Consider the following 25,450-nt stretch of genomic DNA (forward strand, 5'->3'; position numbering starts at 1 on the left):
CCGCCCTCTAAATTAATAATCAGCGCACACACAGCAGAGAGTAACAATAAGATTTCCTTCCTACTGTCACGCTTACTGTCCAAAAACTTACTTCCCATAAAACATCCACAGAGCCCTCGAACCAACTCACCCTGCTTGTTTCTTCACGCCTCGTGTCTCAAACAGTTCAATGTCCTTTTGCAACCACTGCACCGGGGTCTCCTGTTGATCCACCAAAATGACTTTGGCCTGTCTAGGACCCAACTTGCCGGCTACTTTTAGGAAGTTCAATAAATTTAATTGTCCTTTTGCCATATTACCAGTTTCCAGTTTCAACAAGTCAGGTAACACTGAGACAAAACACAAGACAAAAATGTATTTACATATTTTCATAGTGACGCAGGAGGTGTCAGATACAACTGAATAGGTTTCGGTCCCAATGTTGGAGGTCCCGGATCCTGTTCCGGCAGGCACAAATTCAGCCCTGCTGTAGAGCCTGTTGAGACTGTTAAAATTTTGTATGGAAAACAAAACAAATCGTCGAATATTTGTATGGAAAAGACTAATCTGATTCGAATGACATAATTCTGAAGCAGGTGCACCCCTAATGATAAATATTTTAAGTGTGTTAAATTTGCGTGTGGTGGTAGGTAGGTGGTAGAATGTTTTATTGTTTGTGCCCCCAACTTAACCCCACAACCCCACACCCCCATCAGCAACAGATTTGGAGTGCTCTTCTCTGAGAGACTTGCAGAGCCAGCTGTCTTTGTTCTACAAAGAGGAAATTCTTTCGGTGCCTTTAGAAGGCGATTTTATAGCCTCCCCCAGAGCACAATACAAAAACACATATATTTTCAGTGGTTTTGGCAAAGCCAGGCTTACGGTTTCCTCACACTGCTGCGAGCCTTCCTCTAGACAGCACTTGAATCTGACACAGAGCGAGCAAAGGGTTGAATAGCAGGGGGAGGGTGGATGAGCTGATGGATGGATGTGTGTGATGTGTAGAGTAAAAAGTATTTCACCTGAAACCCCTTTGGCAGCTGGAGCTTGCTGTCAGCCTGCAGCATCACGGCGAGGGGGAGATGAAACTCTACCAAGTCTTAATAAAAAAAAAAACACGTCACAGAACTTTTTGCTTGTTTTTAAAAGTGATGAAAAAATGATGTTCTTACTTGTGACTCATACAGCAAGCAAAAGGGATATCCACGGAGTCAAATACAACTTTATAACACTGCACGGCTACTGTACTTACATATCTCCTTTGTGTTTGGTTCAACTGTGACTTTTGAGAGACACCCACTGAAGAGCCAATGGACTGGTACTGTGTGATATACAGCTGTAATAAAACTTCTCGATTCGTTGCAGACCAACACTGAACAATGGCACTGCCGATATGAGGAGGTGTAAGAATGAAATAACAGCTTAAAGGTTCGAGACATCTCTTTCTGTGATTGAGGAAACTAAATCTTTTTTTATTGAAAATCAGCCTCAATGCTGCACTCGAGGGAAATAAGGAGGAATTAGCTTCAAGAGTTATTGTTTGCACCCTGTGTGGAGAAAGGATTACGGGCCAGAGGGATAGTGCCCCTGAGGTGAGTCTGGAGGTGGGACGTCGGGCGGATGGAGAGCGAGGCAAACTGGGTCACAGAACAAAGGAGGTGTTGAGATATTATGAAAGTTGCAAATGTGGTTCGTCTGCTGCGAGTGTTGTAAGATATTGAAGATCTGGCATCGGCCGCTGTGTTCTCAAAATCTCTTTTATTAATAAGATCCCATTTAGGACATAATCACAGGCTTGTGGAGATATTTCACACGCAGCCAAAAAACAATCCAGCTCCATTCACATATCATTTTCCACCCTGTGAATCATTGTTCACTGTAATAGATCAATAGAGCTTGCACTGTATCTCAGCCTGTGCCCTATTTTTCAGTCTTGCGCCTCAAGCCTGATATTGTAATGCTTACAGTATCTAGATTGGAGATAACTAAGGACAACGCTCATCCGTACAGCTCCAGCCTACTCATGCTGCATTAATCTCACTTGGTCCTGTTACACTGTGCTTTGTTTCCAATTTGTTTATAATGGAATAAGCAAGTGCAAAAAGAGTGGGGAAAGACGGGGGTGGGAAAAAAGAGATTTATAACTACAAAAAAAAAAAAAAAACAACAACATAGGACCCGATATAAAAAGTTCAGGTACAATCAGTTTTAGAGTTTGTTCAGCACACTGCTGAGGTTTCTGAATAATTCACCAGGTGCTTAAATAGCTCCTTGCTTCAGGTACTCTGAGTTTGGGTGGCACAGGCTGCGAGGCTTGCTGATCGGGCACAGACAGAAACACGCACAGACAGAGTTGGGAGTTGGTTTAATTGGTTGAATGAGCTCAAATGAGATTAATCCACTCTTCTGTTTCTCACTGCGTCTCTCTTGTGTCATTTGCTTTGTTGCTTTTATTCTGCGATCTGTCTTTGTTTTTTGTTTTTATTCTTAATATTCCTCGTTGTCTTTTATTTTTTAATTATGTTTTAGCTTAACCTCGACTTTTCTTCTCTACCTCTCTTGCCACTTTCTTTTTCTATTTTGCATTCTCTCTCTCTTTGTCCTTTTTTCTTGGATTTTCTCTACCTCTTTTCCTTCATACTACCCCTATCTGGTCTCTGTGCGACCATTAATAATGCAACAAAGCTGAGGTTCTTTGGAGCTCATTTAAAAGCGTTTGTTTTTGCATTGACGTCCGAAACACTGGCCCTCCTTAGAAGAGATATTGTAATGATGTACTACTGTTGATAGTATCCAACTACAAAGACAACTCACCTTGGATCTGTCTCTCGCTCTGGGCTCTTCCTGTTATAACAGCACTTTTTAGCCTAATAGTGAAATTTAAAGGAAGTTGAGTTTTTTGTTTTTTTTTTCTTTAATGGCATATGTATTTGTGAAATAGTATAGATGGAGTGCCTTGGGATCTACTAGCTGCAGGCTTTTACTGAACAACCATTATTTACACAAAAAGGGGGGAGGTGTGGATTTCAAATTTGCATGTTAGGCATATTGCATGGCCTCAGAAGCTGAGTTTTTGTTTTTTTTTTTAACATACAAGGTGATGACCTAGTTAACATCTTCAGAATTGCAAATACTTATTGTATTTTTGCATAACTTGCCTCAAAAGCTCACTCTCCTTGCTCATGGCATTATTTTTAATTCTAAAGTACAATTTTATCATGATCATTACATTCATGTCACACTGACAGGCCACAGTAACCATGATAATGCTTCCTCAACAGCAGTCTCAGATCAGCACTGCTACTCTCACAGTGCTGACTAAACTTAACAAATGCCAAATATTCTTGCTTCTTGTTATTCTTGTTAATTTTACAAATTAGGAACTAAACACTACCCAATTTAAATCAACCCTAATTTGATTATGAGACTTTTTTATAATAAGAAGAGCAATTAAGAGTGTCCCTTTATTGTTGCAATTTGTAGGCATTTTTCACTGAGTGATGTCACGGCAGCAATCACAAGTGTAAAAAATTAATTTAAAGTAAAGATCTCAAAAGTTTAGGTGACTGAGCCTATGGCCAATGATAAAAGTATTGCATTATTCATATATTTGCATTTTTATGAACTGGGTGGCAGCAATGAGGTTCATTGCTGTATTAAGTTACTGCTAATGCAAACTGATCTTTTTCTACTGATCCAGCTTTTAACAGGTAAAACATGAGTTGACTTTTATTATGAAGTAGTCAAAAGAAATACAGTGTGTTTGTCGGTGAGATTACCACTACTACAGTCATTTCAGCATTTTTGACAGTTTGATCGCAGGGAGCAGTCAGCAGCAGCCACAGTAAGCAATTACCTAAAGAGCTGCAGGCCACAGGCTGCACACCTCCAACTCAGTGAGGTAACTTCAGCCAACTTTCACTTTCACTGTGCCCTGCTGTATGCAGATCCATGCTGGTGCAATGTAAAATCAGATCATTGTTGCTCGCAGAATTATGATAAAAATCACAATTTTTGCCTGACTTCCACATAAAAAAAGTTTATTTTGCTGCCTCAAAACTCTGACCTGTAGGTTTAAACAACTTTCACTGTTACCACCAGTATCTACAGATGTCGCCAAATCAACCAGGACTAAAATCTTTAAGATTGCCACTTTAATGCTGCTTTCACATAGAATCCAGCAAACGGCAGAACAGTGACACCTCCTGAGGGGCACGAGAATAAAAGAAAAAAATCCAACAGAATGGCAGGATAGCAAAATATAACACGATATTGTGGTAACGTGTCAAAAAATAAATATGAATAAATGCATAAATATTTTTTTTGCATCTATTAATTTATGTAACTATTGTAGCAAATTACATAGCTATAATAAGGGAGCTTTTTCTTCATATTCTAAAACTTAAAATGATGTTAAATTCCCTCCAAAACATAAAGAAAGTTAAATTCTCTCATTCATTTCCAACATGGATAGTGACAAGAGAACTGCACTTACGTTGTGCATGTACATATCTGTCTGAAAAAGAGACGCCAGCAACAACATGAACAGGGATGAAGAGATACTTGAATACAGCTGAGCCATCATCAAGGTTATGCTGCTTTTCTTACTATGACAAGCATTTCTGCTGTCGAAATCTGCTTTTGGTCGGTTTTAGTGTTACATTCATCATTTATCATTGAGATGGCTAAAAAGTTGGGTTTTTTTAAAAAACATTACAACTTTCTGCTCAAACTTTTACATTGTTCACGGCAAACTTTCTTTGGCGAACTGCAGAAAAAAAAAAGTTTCAGGCAAAAGTCAAAGGCAACAAATGTATCACTGCTGCCTCCGCAGGTTAATCTTATGCTGGTACCATATAGCAAAACGTAGCTCAGTCTTAATACCATACCACCATCACCAACCCCTGCTGAAAAAATTGTACAGTGTCGGAAATGAACTATCTTTGACTAGAAACTGGATAGCTGTTGACCTGAACACCTCAGTCGAATTTACCTAAATGAATAAATATATCTGAATAACTGAATATCAAACTCAAAGAAATTAATTAAAGCTGCAAGCGGCAATTAAGGGCTCTCACGCCCCCAGGTAATATACCATGGTAATGAGCTTAAGTGGTCGTTCATTTCTGTGAAAGTCGGAAAGCACGCAGAGAGTTTGGGTCCTGGAGTGAGCTATTTCACGTGGTATTGTTCTTCCAGCGGCCACTAGGTGGCAGCGGAAAAGACACAAATATAGCAATAGAGTACTTCATTCGTTTAACAGTTTGGTGTTGGATGTTGGCCACTGCTGCTGTGTTAGCTTGTGCTAACTGGGCAGACCTCGAACTTACAAATCACCTTGAGGAGAGCAACTCCTCAACACATTTGCTGATCCAACGGCAAGTAAGGACAGACCCTTGGCATAAAAAGCAAAGAATACAGGTATCGTTTGACGAGAAAAGTTTTGATTTTTGCTCCATTTAACACAACCATCCTCTATTCAGCTGCGGTCAATGATGTACATCCCGTGTGACTGGTGGAGGCTGCGGTGCCATCAGCCATGTTCTGCTTATAACAATATTTTTCAAAACATCCTATCAACACCGATTAATCGGCCAAACCAATTTTGTCAATCACTCTTCTTGACCCATACAAAAGCATTTCAATCAATTCTTCCCCTAAATACTGTTAGGTCTAATGTCATACCAACATGATCAACTGTCACTGCAATTTTCACTAATTTAAACTTTAAGTTATGTGGCAAATTTTATAAGAGAAAGGTTGAACTACTTAGTGATTTCTACTTCATTTGGATTTTCTATTTTTTTTTTAGGTCTTTGCACACCTGTTCATTTGTGTAGGGATGTACTGTATTTGTTTACATGAGTGGGAGTAAGCAGCTGAATTTGTGCGCCGCATGCAAGTGTGTCACTTCATCTATTCTTATTTCAGGTTGTGGCAGCAGTTGGGTAGTATCATTGTGGTTACCTCCTCTTACACTGTGTAGTAATGTTGGAATATAAATCAGACTTTCATGTGGGGATGCAGATGAGGTTCAAAACACACTTTTAGATAGAACAGAAGCAATGACATAGATCTCAGTTGCTCTCCAAAAGACAATCAGCCGCAACTCCTTTTTTCAAACTCACTTTCTTGCACGCACACAGCGAGTGAGAGAGAAGGAAAGAGCAGATAGTGTCCTCTTAGATCATCGAGACATCAATGACTTGTCACACAGCAGTCCCCTTCTGTCAGCCCACAGCAGATGAGGAGCCACAGAAGTCTTCCCAGCAGCAGTCACAGACAATGATACCAAACCATCCTCACAGAGAGCGAGAACATCAGATACACATTTATGCACGTACACACACTGAATACACACAAACACAGTGACTCAGTGTTAAGTCAGAGATTTTTTTTGACACACACACGAGCACACACACAGAGCTCGGTTGCAGAAGAAGGTCTCCCTTTAAGTTCACACGTCAAGCTGCAAGATACACACCACTGCACCCAGTCAGAGATACAGGAACTACACACACTGAAGAAAAAGTAGGAGCTCAGAGAGAAAACTGTGATATTGGCTTACAGAGAGCCACAGTGTCAGGGAGTTTCCAAAAAAAGTTCTCCAAGTACTTGATAATCAGAATTTTTTGAGTATGAAGAAGTCTTACCGCTATTGGTAGTTAATTTTAACTACCAGTGGCAAACCACAAGAGACCAAAGATAAAAATCATCTACGGAAATGCTTTACAATAGAAACAGGATATTTCAGAATGAGAATAAGACCATGGCATGCAGATGCTTCATGCATAAAAAAAAAGAAATGTCATCATACTGAACTATAAAGGAGACATACATTTCCTATGACTGGCTAGGCTTTTAATTCTCCTGATGTATCATTAAGCTATGAGCACCTGCTTCGGAAAAACGGATTAATTGGAAATAAGTCAATGGTATTTGACTTGGTGTGTGCATGGGGGAGGTAAAAATCAATTTGTTTCAAGACTTTTCTATAATAAAGTGTCAAACTCTCCTGTTATAAGTGTGTGAATGCATCATTTTAATTAGCTATCTATCTAATTAGATATCTGTACGAAACAGATGTCAACCTTAATAAGCAGGGCAGGGTATTGATCATGATGTGACTGATATAGGTTAAATACAGTTTCTTTGTCAAATGTAAATATAAAATAAAAGGGACTCTTACCAGTAGTGCTGTTTATCATTCTAGATCGTTTTGGTGAGTGCTGACGAGTGTTGGAGATATCAGCTGTAGATATGTCTGCCTTCCCTCTAATGTAATGGAAGTAGATGGCCTGTGGTGCTAAAAGGGGCCAACATTTTTGAACAGCAGCTAATTCATTAAATATGGCTTTTAATCAATGTAATTCTTGTAATTGCTATTTTACACCAATACTCTAATTTTAACAATTTTTATTGTACTTTTTACATTCACTTTTATATTGTTTTTTTTTCCACTGACTGTGTTTTGATTGTGTAATCTTGCTGTTGTTTTTGCCTTTGTGTTGCATTTGTATTGTGAAACACTCAGCCTTGTATGAAAAATGCTCTACAAATAAAGTTTACTATTATATCATATTTATTTTTCCAAAACTCGTTACCAAGTTACTCCATATAATTCACAGACCTTGTTATGATCAGTTTCAGTTTTTTTTTTACACCAACGTTTACTCACTAAATGTAGAAGGAAGCATGCATCTACTTAAGGAGAAGAGGCTCAACCTTGTGACAGCACGATGTTGTCCTCTTCACATGAGTCGTGACATTAGCCAGCTCAGGTGAGCTAGCAGTAGATGCACACCTTCTTCTGTGCAGTGAAAAGGCTGGCGAGTGTCGTTTAGGGAAGACAAAATAGTTCCTACATTAAGCTGCACACAAAAAGGTCTACGGGGTCTATGGATTATCTTGAGTAAAGAGGCCATGACTTCTGGAAAAAGACATTGCTGATGAGATTGTCAGGTGTCTTTATCTTTATTTATTTTGGCGCTTTAAGCACCACAAGCCGAGCGCCTTCTAGTTCCATTATATTTAAGACAGTAACAGCCAGCCAGCCAGCCAGTAACTCAAACACTCGGCAAATGACAACAAAACTATCTAGACTGATAAACAGCACTACAAGTTAAAGAAAAAATATCTACTTTTTACGATTTTGGGGTGAACTGTCCCTTTGAGCCTGCCCAGTAAGACTTAAATTTATTCAGGTTACGGCGAGATGCAGACTCAGTTGTAGTGCAACAACAGTTCAGTTCCTTGCCTCATGTTACCCCTCATAAAAATGATTCCAGTCAGCTCTACACAGTGAGGTGCAAGGATTTTAAATTTGGAAAATGAGAGCACTGGTATCAGATTCAGTGTCGGCACATACGCTGAGTTAAGGTATCAAAATATGAACTGTGTAAAAACAATTGGATTTTTGCTACCCTGGTACCTGCATTACTCAGTCCATTTTTAGATAATTTTTTTGGCACACGATAAAAACAACAACAACGATCTCATGTCTTCAAAACAAAGGACAAAAAGTCTTTGCAGGCAGATGATCAATCCCACTGATTCTGTTGATCCTAATATATCTAACCTCATGCAACAAAGTGGATAATAATCACTGTTTCATCCTGTACGGCTTTGAAAACATAGCTAAACCTTAAATGGTTGAATGTGTTAAACTGCCCTGTTTCCTCTGACCTCATTATTTCAATCCACCCTATCTGTCTTTTTTCAGGACATCGCAACAGCCGCCATCATTAACTCATTAAATAAACATGAGGTGGACACTTCATCAGTTAGTAGTAACACCGGAGAAAATATGAAAATATGCTTCATACTAATGAGTATACCAGACCCCCTCAGCAGTCTGTGTGTGTATGTTTTTGCTCGATATCAAAGCCTTTAATTAGGGGCGTGTGGAGACCTTTTAGCAGGCAGCAGGTTGAGATACAGCCGAACGCAGGCAGCAGAGAGCAAGGAGAAAAGTCAAGAGGGCAAACAAAGAAGTTTCTAACACAAATTTGGAGGATTATCTACTTGGACATATGGCCTGAATTAATAAGAAAGTAAGTCAGGGAGGGCACTTCATTTGTGGATGATAATATGGCAGGTAGTCAAGACTGTTTGGGGTCAATGTGTGAAATATCATGCATTTCTTCCAAGTAGGGATACAAATGCTGGCTTGCACCTATCATTTTTTTTCTTGATTAATCTAATGTTGTTGTTGTTGTTTTATTCCTTGACTAATCTAATGACGAATCAGTTATTGTAAGGATTATTTTTTATTACTCGATTAATAAAAAATTAATTTGCCCAAAACTAAATGTCAAAAACTTGTCACATTAATGTTTAAATATTTTTTATTCAATCATCTTCTCTAAAAGAACAATGATAATAGAGTTTTATTTTTATTATTATTATCATTGTTATTGTTAACGTTATTGTTATTGTTAACGTTATTGTTATTGTTAATGTTATTGTTATTGTTATTGTTATTGTTAACGTTATTGTTATTGTTATTGTTATTGTTATTGTTAATGTTATTGTTATTGTTATTGTTAATGTTATTGTTAATGTTATTATAGCAGGTCTTTCCTTGAACTGGAGAATCAGTGGGTTATATTTTGTGAAAAACTTAACTTCAAATGGATATGACACAGGTTAATTTTATATTTATATATTACTGGAGTAATATGCAATAAAGATAATCACTGGCAAAATATAAATAGACCAAAAAATATGCTGGTTAAATATACAAGTGGCTGATAGATTTGTTTCACTCACCAGCCAAAAAAAACAATGGCAATCTGTTGAGTGGCTGGTAGATTTTAGAAGCCACCAGCCATAGTGGTAGATGGATAAACAACTTTACCAACCCTGATACTCATATGTAATGTTTGAGTCAGGACAAAAAGTAAACAGGACAGTGTTTTCTTGCTGCCCTCTAGACCGCGCTCAGGGATGCTTTCACTTTCTGCAGAACAGGTGAAGTCATTTTAGCCACAGCCATGGACTGCGGCTTGCTCCGGTGGAATTCATGCTCCGTCTGGGTGCAGAGTACGATATTGCGACGAAATTGACGCATTAATCCATGATGTTAATAAATCGCCCCAGCCATATACAAATGTTTGGGGGAAAAAAAGAAAGAACAAAAACAATCTAACCATATGTGTCAAACAGCAGAAGTTCAAAAAGGTGAAGGTTAAACTGACAGAGAAAATGAGCACTGTGGTTCACAGTGTGATGAATAAAATAAGAAACAGGCGGAGTGTGTGAACGCTTTAGGCTGCATGTGTGTGTACACGTACAACTGTGGGTAAAATTAGGAATTAGAGCAGGGAAGAGAGGAGAATGTCTGCATTGAGTGTGGGTCAGTACTCAGTGCGCAGCCTCCCTCCCCGTTTCCCTCTGAGACTGCTATAAAAGAATATCTGATGTGGATGCAGAGAGTGAGGGAGAGGCTGAGAGGACAAAAAGAATGCTATATCACTGTGGCACTCACAGCCAGTGGGTGTTATTTTATGCCAACTGTCTCCACAAAACTTATTCAAAACATACAGACGTGCTTGCACACCTGCAGCCAGGGGAAGGTGTGACAGAGCTAGGGAGAAAAAAGAGAAAGAAATGTATAATAATAGAAGCGTGGATGCGATCAAACAAAATTTGTCACGGAGTTTGTTCTACAGACAGAAAGATTATTTATTCTTAATAATTTACACTTTTCATTAATTGCTCCTGGCTTTAAGTTCAATAGTTTTACCAATTACTGTGGAAATACAAGAAAATGGCAAATTCTAGTGCTGTGAAAATACAGGGGGCAAGAAAAGATTTTTTTTTTAAACTATCAGTTATATTTTATTTATTTTATTTTCCATTTTATGTTACGCATTCTGTGCACTGAATTTTTAGCCTTATTTTGTCTTACTTTTACTAGTGTTATCAAGTGGATTTTATCCATTTGAAGATGAATTCTATGCATTCTATTCTCATTTTATTTTATTTTTACATCCAGGTTTTATTATGTCTTTTTGTCTTTTATGTGTTTTGATGTGAAGCACTTGGTGCATTTAATTTCTGTCTTGTAAAGCACGTTGAGCTGCATATCTTGTATGAAAGATGCTATACAAATAAAGTTTATCATTATTATTATTACTATTATTACTATTATTACTTAAAAGTCTAGTCAAGTCTAAATGTTGAAGGAGACAATTAACAGCCTCCCAAAACTCCAGGATGTGTAAAAACAGTGTGACATAGCTGCTGGGTGTGATCACAGACTGAAGCGGCAAAACACTGATTTTCAGCCTGCTATTAAAGCTGTTTTTAGTGTCTTTCTTGACATGTTTCTGTCATCTGTAGATCACTGGAAAAGTGTGAAACCTCAAACATGTATGGTGTCACCCGCGTGCATGTACATCCTCAGGCCCAAACAGAATGGGGACCCACCCATAAAAACATTGCTCCTTAGCATTGGCAGTGGTCAATATCTCCACAGGGAACCTTTAAGTTGCTCTTTAAGAAGTCAAAGTTCAATTTGCCATCATGATAGACTGCAGCAAGGGGAGCTCTGCCCTTGAATCTCAAGCTGTTATCTGGCACTTGTGGGATTGAAATGTCATTAATGTGGTCTGTGGTTGGAGGTCTAGATGAGTTTTTAAATTCATCAGCTAAATTTTGAAATCAATTTCCCAAAAAGACAGTTAACCAGTGAAGTGAAAATGAGGACGTGCAATTAGGGTTTCCCTGCATTCAGAGAAGGAATGATACAAGCATGAATTATGGTTGTGGCTACGGTAACCCTGGATTTGCAAAACTATCACGAGCCACTTCAAAATATTCTTGTCTTGCTGTTTAATTGGATGACACTGCTGTGGTTAAGGTCTGGTTAAGTTTAGCCACAAGAAGCGCCTGGTTACGGTCAGGGAGAGATAGCGGTGTGGGCCCGATTGGCAACTGTGTCAAATCACTGGGAATTGTCAGTTCCTCTGTTCAAGAAATTTAATCTGCTGTCCATTTTTAATATCAATATTTATCAAAAAAATGTTTTTCTCTGGCAAGAAAAAAAAGGTTTTTTTCTGGCATTTTATGTATGTTTCAAAAAGCACAACTTACCAGATGTATTTCATAACTATTTTTTGATGACCTCTGGTATTCATTCAAATCCAAAGACAAGGAGAGGACATCTATTTTTCCTATTACTGCATAACTCTTGGACAATATGCTTTGGAAAACAGAGAACCATTACAATGGAAACTTTTCCAAAACATTCTGTCAGTTGCAGGTCTGGAAAACATTTTTTTCTAATTTTATAACATTTCCAGGAATTTCATGACTGTAGGAACCGTGAATGTACTTGGGAACTAATTTTTCATGTTATTCTTACAGCACACGAATGCAGCACAAGGCTGCTGAGGTAAATGTAACGTCTGCTTCTTACCCCTTAAAGAACAACAAATAGGCTGGTGGGTCAGTGACATTTCTGTAAATCATTTTCATCTTACGTAACACACAACTGGGATGCTGAGTCAATGCACTAAAATGAATATTTTATCACTATAAATCTAAATTTATGCATGATGCATTGAAGAGAAGTTTTGTGATTTGGCAGCTCTGGCTCACACACAGGCATGTACTATAATGGAGTGCCATGGAGAAACTGACACCATATTTAGCAAAAAGCATCAATGCTCAAAGGGTCAATGCATTTACATATATCATCTCGGAGGAACCATTACTGTGAAAAGAATCAGTCTGCCCATCACTAGATCGAAATGACGCTGTGGTTCAAATATACAACTAGTGAGCCTGAAGCAGTCTCCTTAAGGCATCTGAAAAGGAGTAGCAGCTTTGAAGTATGACTGTAGTTAATGTTGTGAATTAAACTCCTTGAAAAAAGGCATAAAGTCAGATAGCCTGAGGCATTGTGATCTGCTGCGCTTCGTCATTGGTATTCTTGTATTGTGTCCATGAATGAGGCAAACACTTTTGTGTCCAACTTTAAATGGACGGATACTTGGTCCAAAGTACTTCAAAGAATTCTAGCACAAAGATTTTCATTCAGTTATTCTCCATTGTGAAAGCTTTGACGGGCGAATTTTGGAAAGCAAATTACATTTTGCTCATGAATGGATTTCAAGGTTCAAATGGTCCTTGAAAATCATTGAGGGGTTAGAGTGACATGGAAAATATTAGGCCTTAAAAGTTTTGAGAAGGAAATGGATGTTGTTCAGCTGCTTTAAATTCATTGCAACTGATTTGGATGTTAAGATTGTGGAAATTGGTTGTCCTTCAAGCAAAACAATGACACATACTCGCACTTAGATATCTAATTTTAGCTATTGATGACCTCCTGATGAAGTTATTATTGTTTAAAAATAGAAAAAAAAAACCTCAACCCCATCTCTCTGCTATCTCAACAACACTATCCTTGATACAACATATTTTCATTCACTAATTGGTCACTATCTGTGCACAGCTTGTGGCACATATCTGCTCAGACAAATTAACAAGTGGAGGCACATCTGTGTCACGGTATTATTGTCTGATTTCTGGGATATATTCCGCTCCATTTGTCTCACATGGCACAGCTGTCTTAAATCCGGGTGTTGCCAAATCCTCTCCAGGCCAGAGAAAGCCTGTGGCTCACAGATGAAAAGGGAGAGGAGAAAGTAAGGGGTGGAGGGGTGGGGGTGACAGGAAGGGAAGAGGGTGAGTCAGCGTGGAGGACACACAAAAGTGGCAAGAGTCCCTCAGGAGACAGAAGTGGCCGTGACAACTTCCAGAGGGGCCTCATGCTAATGACAGCCACTTAGTGTGATGCGATGGGGCAATATGGAAGTTTCTATAGAAAAGAAAGGTGGAAGTAGTACTGTTTTTTTTAGCAGTATATCATTAAAGCTGTTTTGTTTGGAACTATTTATCATTCTGAGTACATTTATTTGTATTAAATTAGACGCCCTTGCCAACAGATTTTAATATTTCTTCTCTCTGTTTGTTGTAGTAATAACTGGCATGCTTCACAGCTGAGCCTGCTTCCACAAATCCTAAACTGTCGACCAATCAGATCCAGGATATTTTAACTGCAGTGGCAAATGGATGACGGGTGTTTGAAGAGGTGGCTAAAGAGAGAGTAGTAAAATGTAACAAGAGAATTCGGGTGCAATAATAATTACTCCATTGGATATTTGAGTACATAAAAGCAGCAGCAACCACGTAAAGGTCAGCTGACTAAACAAAAAACAGTGTCAGTCTACAGGGCAGAAGCCACAGTAGCTTTCCTAGGTGACAAATAATTGCGTCCATGGACAGTTATGTTCACAATATGCTTTTATTTAAGTCTGAAAGACAATAAACAGTTCACTGTTTTATCACTCTCCCTGTCTCTCTGTTTTTGTTTGTATTGGACATACAAATAGAACCAAATAAATGGTGACATATATATGCCACTCTCACCACTGAAATTTTGCGGCAGATCCAGGGGATCTGCCAGCTACGATTCCTCTCAAATGGTGTGCAGACTTTTCTTGTTCAGCACACCACAGGAATGCACCAGCGTGGTTATGGTACAGACCCATAACCACGCCGAATCTGGCTCCAAATAACGTCACCAGCACAAGATGGCAGCATTGTATGCAGGACATTGGGGCTCATTATTTTTACAGTGGAAGTGAAGACATATTGTCCATGTTTATGTACAATCATTTGGCCTGCGCTGCTGTATGATATCACATTCGTTTATAATTTAATGCAACATATTTACGGCAAACTATCAGTGAATCTGATTATCATTCAAACTCCACTGAGTTCTATAGATTTATATCACCTCTATTAAATATTCTTCACAAGATCTTCTGCTGTAGGTCTACTTAATCACATTAAGATATGGTCTATTGCAGAAGCATAAACAAGTGTAACCATTTTATGTCAGGAAGTATCCTACTAAACATTCAATATTGCAGTAAGGAATGTTTGTGATTCATCCTTGTTTTCCTCACACACATACAAGCACACAACAGTAGCCTTCATTAGTTGAGAATAACATACACACATGCACAGAGGCACACACACTCCAGACTCTCTGTTGCCCACCTCATTTCTACAGTGTCTTTTGGGGATGGAAATTTGGTGAGATGAGGATGACATTCACCACAGAAAAACCACAACATCAGCCACAGATGATGCCAAGAACACAGGCCTGTGGGCCAACACACATTAGAGAATATCCGCACCATCAATAATTTTAGCACAATGAAATTCATGGTTTCAGCCAACAACCCCCCACCACAACTACCACCACCTTTATGCCTCAACACAGGATTTAATCAGAGAAATCAAATCATCTGCAGAAGCACGTCAAAGCAGACACAAGAACTTGCTCTGTGCACTGAATCATCACGCAACTGTTGGTGAGTCTCTCTGTTAAATCACAACCACATGTTGCCCTTTCAATCCAAGTCCCTCAGTCTGCCACCTCTACTAAACCTGCCAAACTGGCACCTGTGAGCCACACACTGAAACTATCCACAGACCGCAGATTGGCAAAGCATTAATCAGAAAGCCAGCACTTATTGCTCATTAAAACAGATAGCATCCACACACAGTAACAGAGCCAGCTGTCTTACCTTAAGTGTCTCTCTTTATGCCATGTCGATATTAAATCCCACGACAGATGTGAACAGATGTGATCCATCCTGCATATATTCCTCTTCTATGCCACAAGTCCCAACCTGGAGAAGGCGCGCTCACAGGTGCGCGCTGGCCAAACAGAGCCTGAATGATAACACCGTTTTGCTAATCAAGCTAGGTTGCGCAGGTTAGCCTGATTAGCATCGGTAGCAGCGCCAGAGTGCGAGTTTAGTAACTTAGTCCAGCTGTTTTACCATTTTCGTATCTCGCGGTGTCCTTGAAGTATGTTGTAGCAACGCTGGCTATCTTCACTTTTCTTCACTTGCTTGTCTTTTATCACTTATGTAGACTGTTTGTTGCAACTTTGTGTTTGATGACGTTACCTTCATTCAGGGCTCCGTTAGCCCGACATACGTGTATGAAATCTGTCAGCTGCTCTTATGTTAAAGTCTGTTTGCCCTCATCTTCATTTCTCAATTCTGCTCTGCCAGTTTGACCTATTTCCTCACTTTTGTTGCACCACTGTGAGCCTGTGAGCCACTGTGTGTCAGTGAGAGTAACATGGCGGGACTAATTCAAAGTTGAGAATGAGCTGTTAACCTAACTCCGCCCCCTTAGTTACTGTTGTTAGGCATGTAGCAAGCTTTGCATTCTGGGCAACGTATGCAGTTTACAATAACGGTTGTGGTAAAACTACAATCAAAATAGTAGGCCATTTTTTTTTAAACAATAGGTCCTTGATTTTGCAAGGATTCAAAAGTAGCCCCACAAAAAATGTCATATTTTAGTTGTTAACTAGCTAATTGAGCAAATGTTAGCCTACTTTTATGAGCTTATAGAAAACGCTGTCCCTGACCGACTTTTAAAGATTTCCAGCTCACACCAGGCTGACAGCTATGGAAGTACATATGGGTCATAAATAGCTGTCATAGTAAAACGACAATTAGATTAAATAAATAACTAAGTGATGAAACACTAATTAAATGATAAGGGGAAAAAAATTAAATCAGATTTTTATTTTCAATTAACAAGTCGCATACATTCGAGGATGCTACAGTGATGTCAAGACAATTACAAGGTGGGACGACACCGCACATGCTTATGTGTAGGCAAGACCGGAACAATGCAGTATTATGCGTTTTTTTACCAACACCAATCCTAATCAGGAATATCTAAATTTCATTGATTTTCTTAAGTTTAACCCTTTAAATATAAGGTTTTTGTCATGATGCGACTACGTTTTTAAGATGAAAAATAAAAACACAAAAAAATAATTATTTTCAATGTAATGCATGCAAAGTTTATTTTTTGTTTTGTTTTGTTTTGTTGTTTGATTACCGCAGCCAAGGATATGTCAGTGATTTGCAGTAACATTGATTGTGACAGTGCACCTAGCGGAAATAGCATGTATTTTCTCCAAATGTCAAATGTGGTTACGAAAAAAAAAAAACGACATCAGTTAGAAAATAGTAAAAAATTACAAATTCCAAGGCAAAGCCCAGAATGACACCCAGAAATAATACAATGCATGCTTTTGTGCTTTGATGGCTGTGGGATCAAAATTTGCAGTTTGAATTTTTCCTCTTAACAGTATGAATGTAACAATTTTGTTTGCACAGTGTATATTAGACTTATTGTAGGAGATGAGCTGGAAATTCCAAGATTAAACAAAAATACACATCTTGCCAAAATGTATGCCAAATGCATGAACACATCCAAAATCATTTTTAAAAAAGCACATAAAATGCACCAAACTGTCCCAGAGGGTTAACATTACCTGTTTTGGCTGCTTAGATCATGCTCGATTGTATTTTCAGAGATTTTTTAACCTTTAACTTTATACAAGAAAGGCTTTAAAGATGAGATCTAACCAATGAGTTTAGCAAATACAACACCACATAACCTTGGTTTGGGTGTCTGGAGTTCAGGCATCCCCAAATCCAATAAAAAGGAAAAGAGCTGCCAACATTATCCCTAAACTCTAATAGCATCCAGGATCTGTAGCTGGTTTCTGTATAGAAAAAAAGCTCTACAGGTGCTGTTTACATGAATCTCAGAAAATCAATAAGCTGCTGGAACACTGCACACATCCTGAAGCAATGAAAACACTGTAGGAGGCAAATCAGGCAGAAATGTATGTACTGAGACATGTATGTATGCAGCTGCATAGATTTGTGCTCGCATACATGATAAATGAGTACCCACGACGCCAACAAGCATGTCTGTTTGTGTTGTGGGTTGTGTCTTTATAAATGGTCTGTTGAAAAGATTTAAGCACAACAAGCCAGTTGATGATTATTAAATTGTACATAATTTGAAATCGTACTCGGTTCTGTAGTTCTTCAAACTCTTTCATGTGCTTTGACCCTCAACAGCTTGGTTGAGGCGTGAGGAGAAAACAAATGCAAACAATATTTCATTTGAAAATATTTCCATTGAACAAAACAGGCTGTAGTTTGAGCACAACAAAATCTAAATACTGGAAATAAATAGCGTAGTTCAGTTACATCCTGTGGACTATTTATTGTAAAAATAAATCACTTACTGAACACATAGACATTCTGCTAATTTGTGCATTCGTGTAAACATTTTGCAGGCAGTGCGAACACTTCATAATTCCTATGCGGTGTGAACACAACAAAATAAAGTCTCTGTCACGGTTGTGGTTTTGCAGTACTCAAAGTCTACTTATTATTTGATTGATATGCTGTGTGGACTTCTTTAGGAGGTAAGCCACAGCATTTCCATATGTATTCTAGGGCATTAACGCACAGGTCATGCACATTAAGTGCCGCAATGGTGCTATGGTATCAGACATACTTTCTTGGTAAGTTCCTATAAAGGATCAGCTTTATTTTATTTAATTAGAGCGACAGAAAATGAATGACCCTGCATGCATACATACTGAAGTCCAGATATTCTGAAGTCAATATTTTTAACTTTTATCAGGAAATAATTATCTTGCAGAAAACAAAGAAATCAAGACTGTCGTGCTTACGAAGATTAAGAGCTATAAATCAACATGTGTTCACATTTTTGTGTTGTGTTGTGTTTTTATGACAGTTCTTGACCCAAAATGCCTCTGTTCAATGGAAGAAACATCTTTATGGAGCAAAATGATTTATTTATAAGTTTAAGTGCTCCCGTTACCTCTTTGCCTGGTTCCAGACCTTTGAATCCCTCTATTTCACTGAGTTGGAGTTGACTGATTCGTCTGGCATTGTGAAATGAGACTGCAGTATCTTGGATAATTGAAAAACGACCAATCAGTCCTGTGGAGAGACCCAAATAGCCAATCAGAGCCATGGGTTGGACTAAGACAATGTCAAGCTATTGTCAAGCGGTGAGCCAGAACCAATAAAGAATACCCACAACAAGGAGGGGTGCTTTAGACAAGACAGACACTGCTATTGAGACTGTTGCCCAAACAACTATGCTAGTATGTCTGACCATCTGTGTGGACTTAAAGGGAAATGAGCTTCAGGTAGATACACTGGACTCTATTGGTTAGAGAAACAAAATCCACCTGCCTAAGGATTGGTTAGAGTGGACTTTACTCTCCTAAACCTGTGTAACTTGAGGTTAGGTGTTTAACTCTGAGTCAAGGTTGCAACAAGATGAAACCCAACAATGATTGTTTTCCTGCACCTAACCTACGTAACTTTGCATGTGGAAACCTAACTTCACATTTCTAAAAGTAAACTACATAACTTTATGTTAGGTGTGTATCTTTGAGTTAACCTTTAAAACCTGTGCCATTTGGCTTGATTTCTGTCAAAAACATGGGAAGAAGTTAACATTGAAAGAAGAAAAAAGCAAAAAGTTCAAGAAAATTACCTGAAAATTACATTAAAAAAAATAAATAAACAAAACAAAATAAAATGAAAAATAATATTAATTCTATAACATAATTTTAAATATGTAATTGTGATCATTAGAAATATTTATCATATTAATATACATAATTTATTTAATAAAATAATATAATTTCCCTTTCTTTTTTCTTTTGCCCGGGACATGCTTCTTTTGCATTTTCAAAATATTTTTCTAAATCTGCTTGTTTCTTGCAATGTGTTGAACATTTCTTTCTACGTTGCTCATTATCTTTTTTCCTATGTTTTTCACCAATTTGCTCAGGGTTCAAAGGTTTAAATATTTGTAAAAGGCATCTGAAAGCAGCACAAGAAAAGTGATGTCGCTCCAGGTTTCAAAAGGTTAAGTATGTAATGGGATGACGCCCAAACACGATTGCTTTCCTAACCCTAATCTATGTAAATTTACATGCTTAACTTTGAGTTAAGTACACAACAACATGACATGTCACGTGACATAACGTGCAATGATTTACAATAGATTTAGGTGGATACATCGGTCTCTAGTAACTGGTTAGAGAAATTTAATCTACCTCCCTACAGAGGTTGGACAAATCACAGTGTCAGACAGAAGTTGGAAACGAAGTCTAACAAGTTGACAATTCTGTCTGATTTCAGGCAGGCTGCCCTCTCCTGTAACATTATGTTGACCCTCCAGGCACCACCAGTTTGACAGCTGACTGTTGCATACCAGCAAACACCCTCAACCAGCCCAAAAACAAAGCTCTCCAAGCAACCATAAATAGTGAAATAATGAAACAGATTTTTTGCCAATGACCAGGGACCATATAAACCACAAACAACCTCCTCTCCCTCTCTCCCCTCTCCCCTCCGGGTTAGAAATGACACATCATGACACCCAAACTGCACACATAAGGCACATCTACACACACACACCAATGAAAAAAGGGCCAAATCAGATAGTATGCTTCCAGATACGCTAGAAGGGAGGAGGTGGTAGAGAAAGAAAAAAATACAGTGACAAACAACAAAGACACTGAAATTCCACTCACATCACACAAAGCTACACATAACTCCTCCATGGATTTAGCTCTCAATACAGTATGCGCCAAAAAACTGCTGAATGATGCTGCTGTAGAAAAAAAGAAGTTTTATTGTGGTGACTCTACAACTATAAATCACACTCTGCAAACTTTTCTGACAATGTTACTATGGTTACACAATGATATTTTGCGGTAAGATCTTGACCTTTTACTTGGTATGTGAGAACTGTGAGCTAAGATCACAGACTGTTTGACATGACGTGGCGCTTACAGCCTCCTGTGACTCCGGAGCTGTGTGGCAAGACTTACATCATTTGTCATCGAGCAAAGTTAGAGAAGTCTGGCATAGTCTTAATGTTGTGTACTTTCAGTATTTTGTGGGTTTGCACTGAGCAAGATTAGAAGCGGGAGACTGATTCAGTATGCATGTCTGGTAACTGCTCTGTATGTCTGAGCAGTAAATAGACAAATAAACATCCCAAAAGTTATTCAGCCCTGTGGTGAGCAAACACAACCCCCATAACCTCAGGCAGCTAAGAGTCCAGCAAATGAAGCCCAATGGATGCCATGACAAAGGCTAGTGCCTGCTGGGCCGTGAGGCTTTACACTTGCTCCAGACAACATCTGGCAACCTTAAGCATCCAGAAGGCCCCGTCTCAATCTCCAGCGTCCCCTGAGTGTGGACGCTGCCAGGTCTGCCCCCCTTCCTCTGAATCCCAAGCCCATCCGCGACCCGCTGCAGCTGGACCTTGGCGCGCTCTGTCTCCTGTGGCCTGCTTCTAATCAAAAAGAGCCACAGTTGGCAGAAAGCACCCGCAGTTATGATATTATGAGACAGCAGCAGACCTTTTGAGATCACGTTGAGCGGTCAGTTATTTGGGGTGGGTCCCAGAACTCAACTGAGAATGTTAAATAGGAATCACCCCAGACTTCAGTACCATTGTCAATAAACGTCCACTGCACTGGTTATTGCCTTTATATTACCTCCATTTCCTCATGGATTACACTCAATCTAGAGCCGTGTTGAGACTCTCTTACGCCATACCTTCCTGAAATCTTTATAAAAGAATATTAACTTGTGAAGTGAACTCACTAATAATGCATGCAATATCGATCTTTTCTAAATTCACCCACATATACACGTGAAAATAAAAGGCATGTATTAGAGGTAGGTTTGAATTTACAACACGTGTGATTCATTTAATTCTGATTTTAGTGTTAGGCTCATCATACTTTTTCCAAGACTGTACCAATTATAAATGAAAGCCACATTTTTCTACATGTTCTTTAGCAACAACATAGTACATATAAATTTTAGAAATGCTGGAGCATGCCTCTCAACTCATCAGAAAAATCAGAGCAGACAATGAATTTAATATGACTCCGTGACTTATCCAAACCATTAAAAGTTTGATATGAACATTGCTAGGCTTCACTGGACAGAACTAGAACCAGTATCTTAGGAGATTGTGAAATTATAGCCTCAAACCAGCTATTAAAAGTTTCTTTGCATTTGATAGAAATTATAGGAAATACTAGAATAAAAATCCATGTGTCTTACATGGCGATAAAGCAATATTATTGTAGAAAGTTTGGGCTTTTTTGTATCAATATTGACTTTTAGACATACATTTGTTGTTTGAACTGTGTGACAAATAGTGTAGAACACCATTTTAACATTTCAAAGTACATCATTAATGAAAATGCTCAGATTTCTATTCAGAATGGGGGCAAGAAATAGGCAACCTGGTGTCACTCCAAACTTGTCAAAGATGCTGGTTCAGTGGCCCTCTGCGTCAGATACCTATGCACTGAGGCGACCTTTGGTGGCAGTATTAGGCACTGAGCAGCATCATTTTTTGATGCTCAGAGCAACTACCACAGTATAAAGAGTAAGAAAGTCCAAGAGGGGAGGTAAATGGACAAACAAACTCTAGACTTTCACCTCTGAGACTGCTGTTCATTTCCCATGCAAAATCAAAAGTCAATTGAGTTATTTCAATGACCAAGTAGTGTGCTAATATGTGTAGCATACTAAGCTAGTGACAGATGTCACATGTCACATAACATCATTAAGAAACCTACTTATTTTAGCTTTAAAATGTTTGATTTGAGCATGTACTTATGTACTTATATATATATGCAATTGCATTGTAATATGCTCTTTTCCTTTTTTTGAACATAAGCATACTTAACAGTGATTACATACACATGTACACATACAAAACTTACTTATTTTAGGCCAAACTATGATGTTTTTAACCACGTGCTTTTGTTGCCTAAACCTAAGGAAGTAAAACTAAAGACAAAGGTTTGCCTATGCTGTAGGTCATTTGGAAAGACACTGTATACATCTAACAAGCAGAAACTGTACATTTTCTTTGAAAAACTTTCATTTATGAAGTTTATTTTGGAAAAGACACAATGCAGTAACAGGTGTAGATTGACACACCATCCCTGAGCGTCCAAAACTGATGCAGGACCACAGGGTCATAGATTGACATGTTTGGACTCCGACCAAGCAATGGTGTTTGACGAGTTTGGAGAATGTGTCGTAAAAGACCGATCAATTACTAATCAGATATATCGATATTTCTTTTTTTAGCCTGGTTTCACTCCCAGGGTGTCAACCAAGTCCAATGTAAACCAATCAGCATACTTACTAGACTTTCATAGAAACAGACATGGTATGCAGAGCCTGAAAGTCCACCTGGGCGGATCGGTCCACCAAACACACACAGGCCCCAGAATGTCAGAACAGGTTAAACTCACTCAACTACATTAATTTTAAGAACCGGTGAACCTCAGGGCTGCTGTCTCAGTCCCATATTGAATAGTTTGTTTACTCACCACTGTGTTGCCAAATATGACAATAACAACATCATAAAACTTGCAGATGACACCACAGCAGTTGGTGTAATAATTAACAGTGATGAGAGAGCCTATAGGAGAGAAGAGACAGACCCAACCATATGGTGCCATGGTAACAACCTCGGACGAAATTACAGCGGGTCATCTGTTGTTGATTGTTTAAAATATCTTAGCATACACATGTCAGACAGCTTCACGTGGTTTACTAACACCAACTGCATCCTCAAGGAGGCACAGCAGAGACTGCATTTTCTGAAGTGTCTCAAGAGGTTTGGTATGAGCACCAAAACTCTTGTGAACTTTTATCGCTATACCAATTAAGAGTGCTCTAACAGGCTGTATTACTGTGTGTTTTGGCAACTTGACTGCTCAGGACTGCAGATGGCTACAAAGGACTGTAAAGACAGCAGAAAAAAATCACTGGCACAAAACTACCCCAACTTCATGACACTGACACCACTCGCAAAAGTGAAGCCCAAAACATCATTAAGGACACCAGTCATCCTGCTCATGCTCTGTTTTCTGTCCTTCTATCGAAAAATGGGAGCATCAAATCTCACACCACCAGCCTCAGAAACAGCATATTTTCTCAGGCAGTTAGGTTGATGCTTCCATATGCACTGCACGTTGTTGCTTGTAGACTGTATGTACTGTATATTGAGGGTACTGTTTCTTTTTTGTTGTCTGGGAATGTATACCCTTTGTGCATCAGAGAGTGCCACTGAGTACAAGCATTTCATTGTAGTTTTTTTGTCATGACAATAAACTTGAGTTTGAAAACTTGAACTCTGTCCCAGGAGACGGGTTTTTGTGTTCTGTGTGAAACTAAAAGTTATTTTTTATCAAGTCAATTTTAAGTCATGTGAGTCACAATCTATGCTTGTTAGTCAGGTGGTTCGACGGACATAATTAACGTCATCCACATCTTTTCCTGACCCTAACCCCCCAGTTTTGTTGTCTAAACCCAACCACCCCTGACTTAGCGCCAAACTCTTCCTTGTCGAGATCTGTTGACCCCCTCTGCGTCAAGAAATGCAAAAGGTTTTTGCCAGAGCGTCAAAATATGACCAGTAAGTATGAGATCAAGTTGTTGTTTTTTTTCATTTATTTGGTTTAAACCCTTTTCGATCCTTTCTTCTTTTTTTAGTGTGTATGGGTTGTGACCATGCGTGAACGTAAAAAAAAATAATGCTGCACAGCTAAGACACCATTCTAAAATGGCGATTTTGGCCCAAATGTAAGACTTTTATTATTATCTGTTATTCATAACATCAGATAGACTTTTTGAGTTGAGAGAGTGTCTGTTATAGAGAGTGTTGCATTATGGGCTGTTTTTTTTACCTGTTGTTGTGAGTTTCTTCAAGTCCAACATTTATATGTCTTTTCGAGTTAGTCATCTCTGAAAGGAAGGCCAGTTTCTGAAAGGTTGTGAAATGTGTTTTACAGAAATGAATTCAACTGCAGAAACGTGTCATCTGTTCAAACCACACAAATGTGTGTTAATGGGAGAATTTTTTGTTTTATCTTTACATCTAATTCTGTAATCAGGTTTGTCTAATATTCATGTCATTAAGGCGATTTCTTCACTGTGTGATTACATGATCAGAAATCAAGTTCATTACTGTATATGACTACTTGACCTTCAAAAAACATGAGATTCAACATTTAGTTTCAATGGCCAGCAACTTCACAAAAGATGTCAACATCTGCCTAAATAAAGATTAATGGGACATAATTAAATCTGCCAGTATAACAGACCAGTCTTCATGGACATTAAACCAGCATTTTAATGCAATAGTTATTTGTGTTTCTTCAAGGCTCAACATTTCATTCAGAGTAAATCGAAGCTGTCCTGAAGGCAGCTTCACTGCTCAATATTTATCTAAGATTGATGTTAGAGTCAGTCTGCAATAAATAATCTTCAAGCCAAATATGATGCTATTACATTCATGTGAGGTAATAAACAAGATACACCAGCAGTGGTGTGGGGCCGGGGGGGGGAGGGTCATGGCCAACCCTGATACAACTGCTTAGAATTAATGAACTACTTTAATAAAGCTGTATATTTGGTTTTTTTTATGGAAAAGGATACTCTTTAAAATAGGAAAGCAA

The sequence above is a fragment of the Plectropomus leopardus genome, chromosome 18 (assembly GCF_026936395.1).
Source record: "Plectropomus leopardus strain MGB_pleo_1.0 chromosome 18, ASM2693639v1, whole genome shotgun sequence".
NCBI lineage: Eukaryota > Metazoa > Chordata > Actinopteri > Perciformes > Serranidae > Plectropomus > Plectropomus leopardus.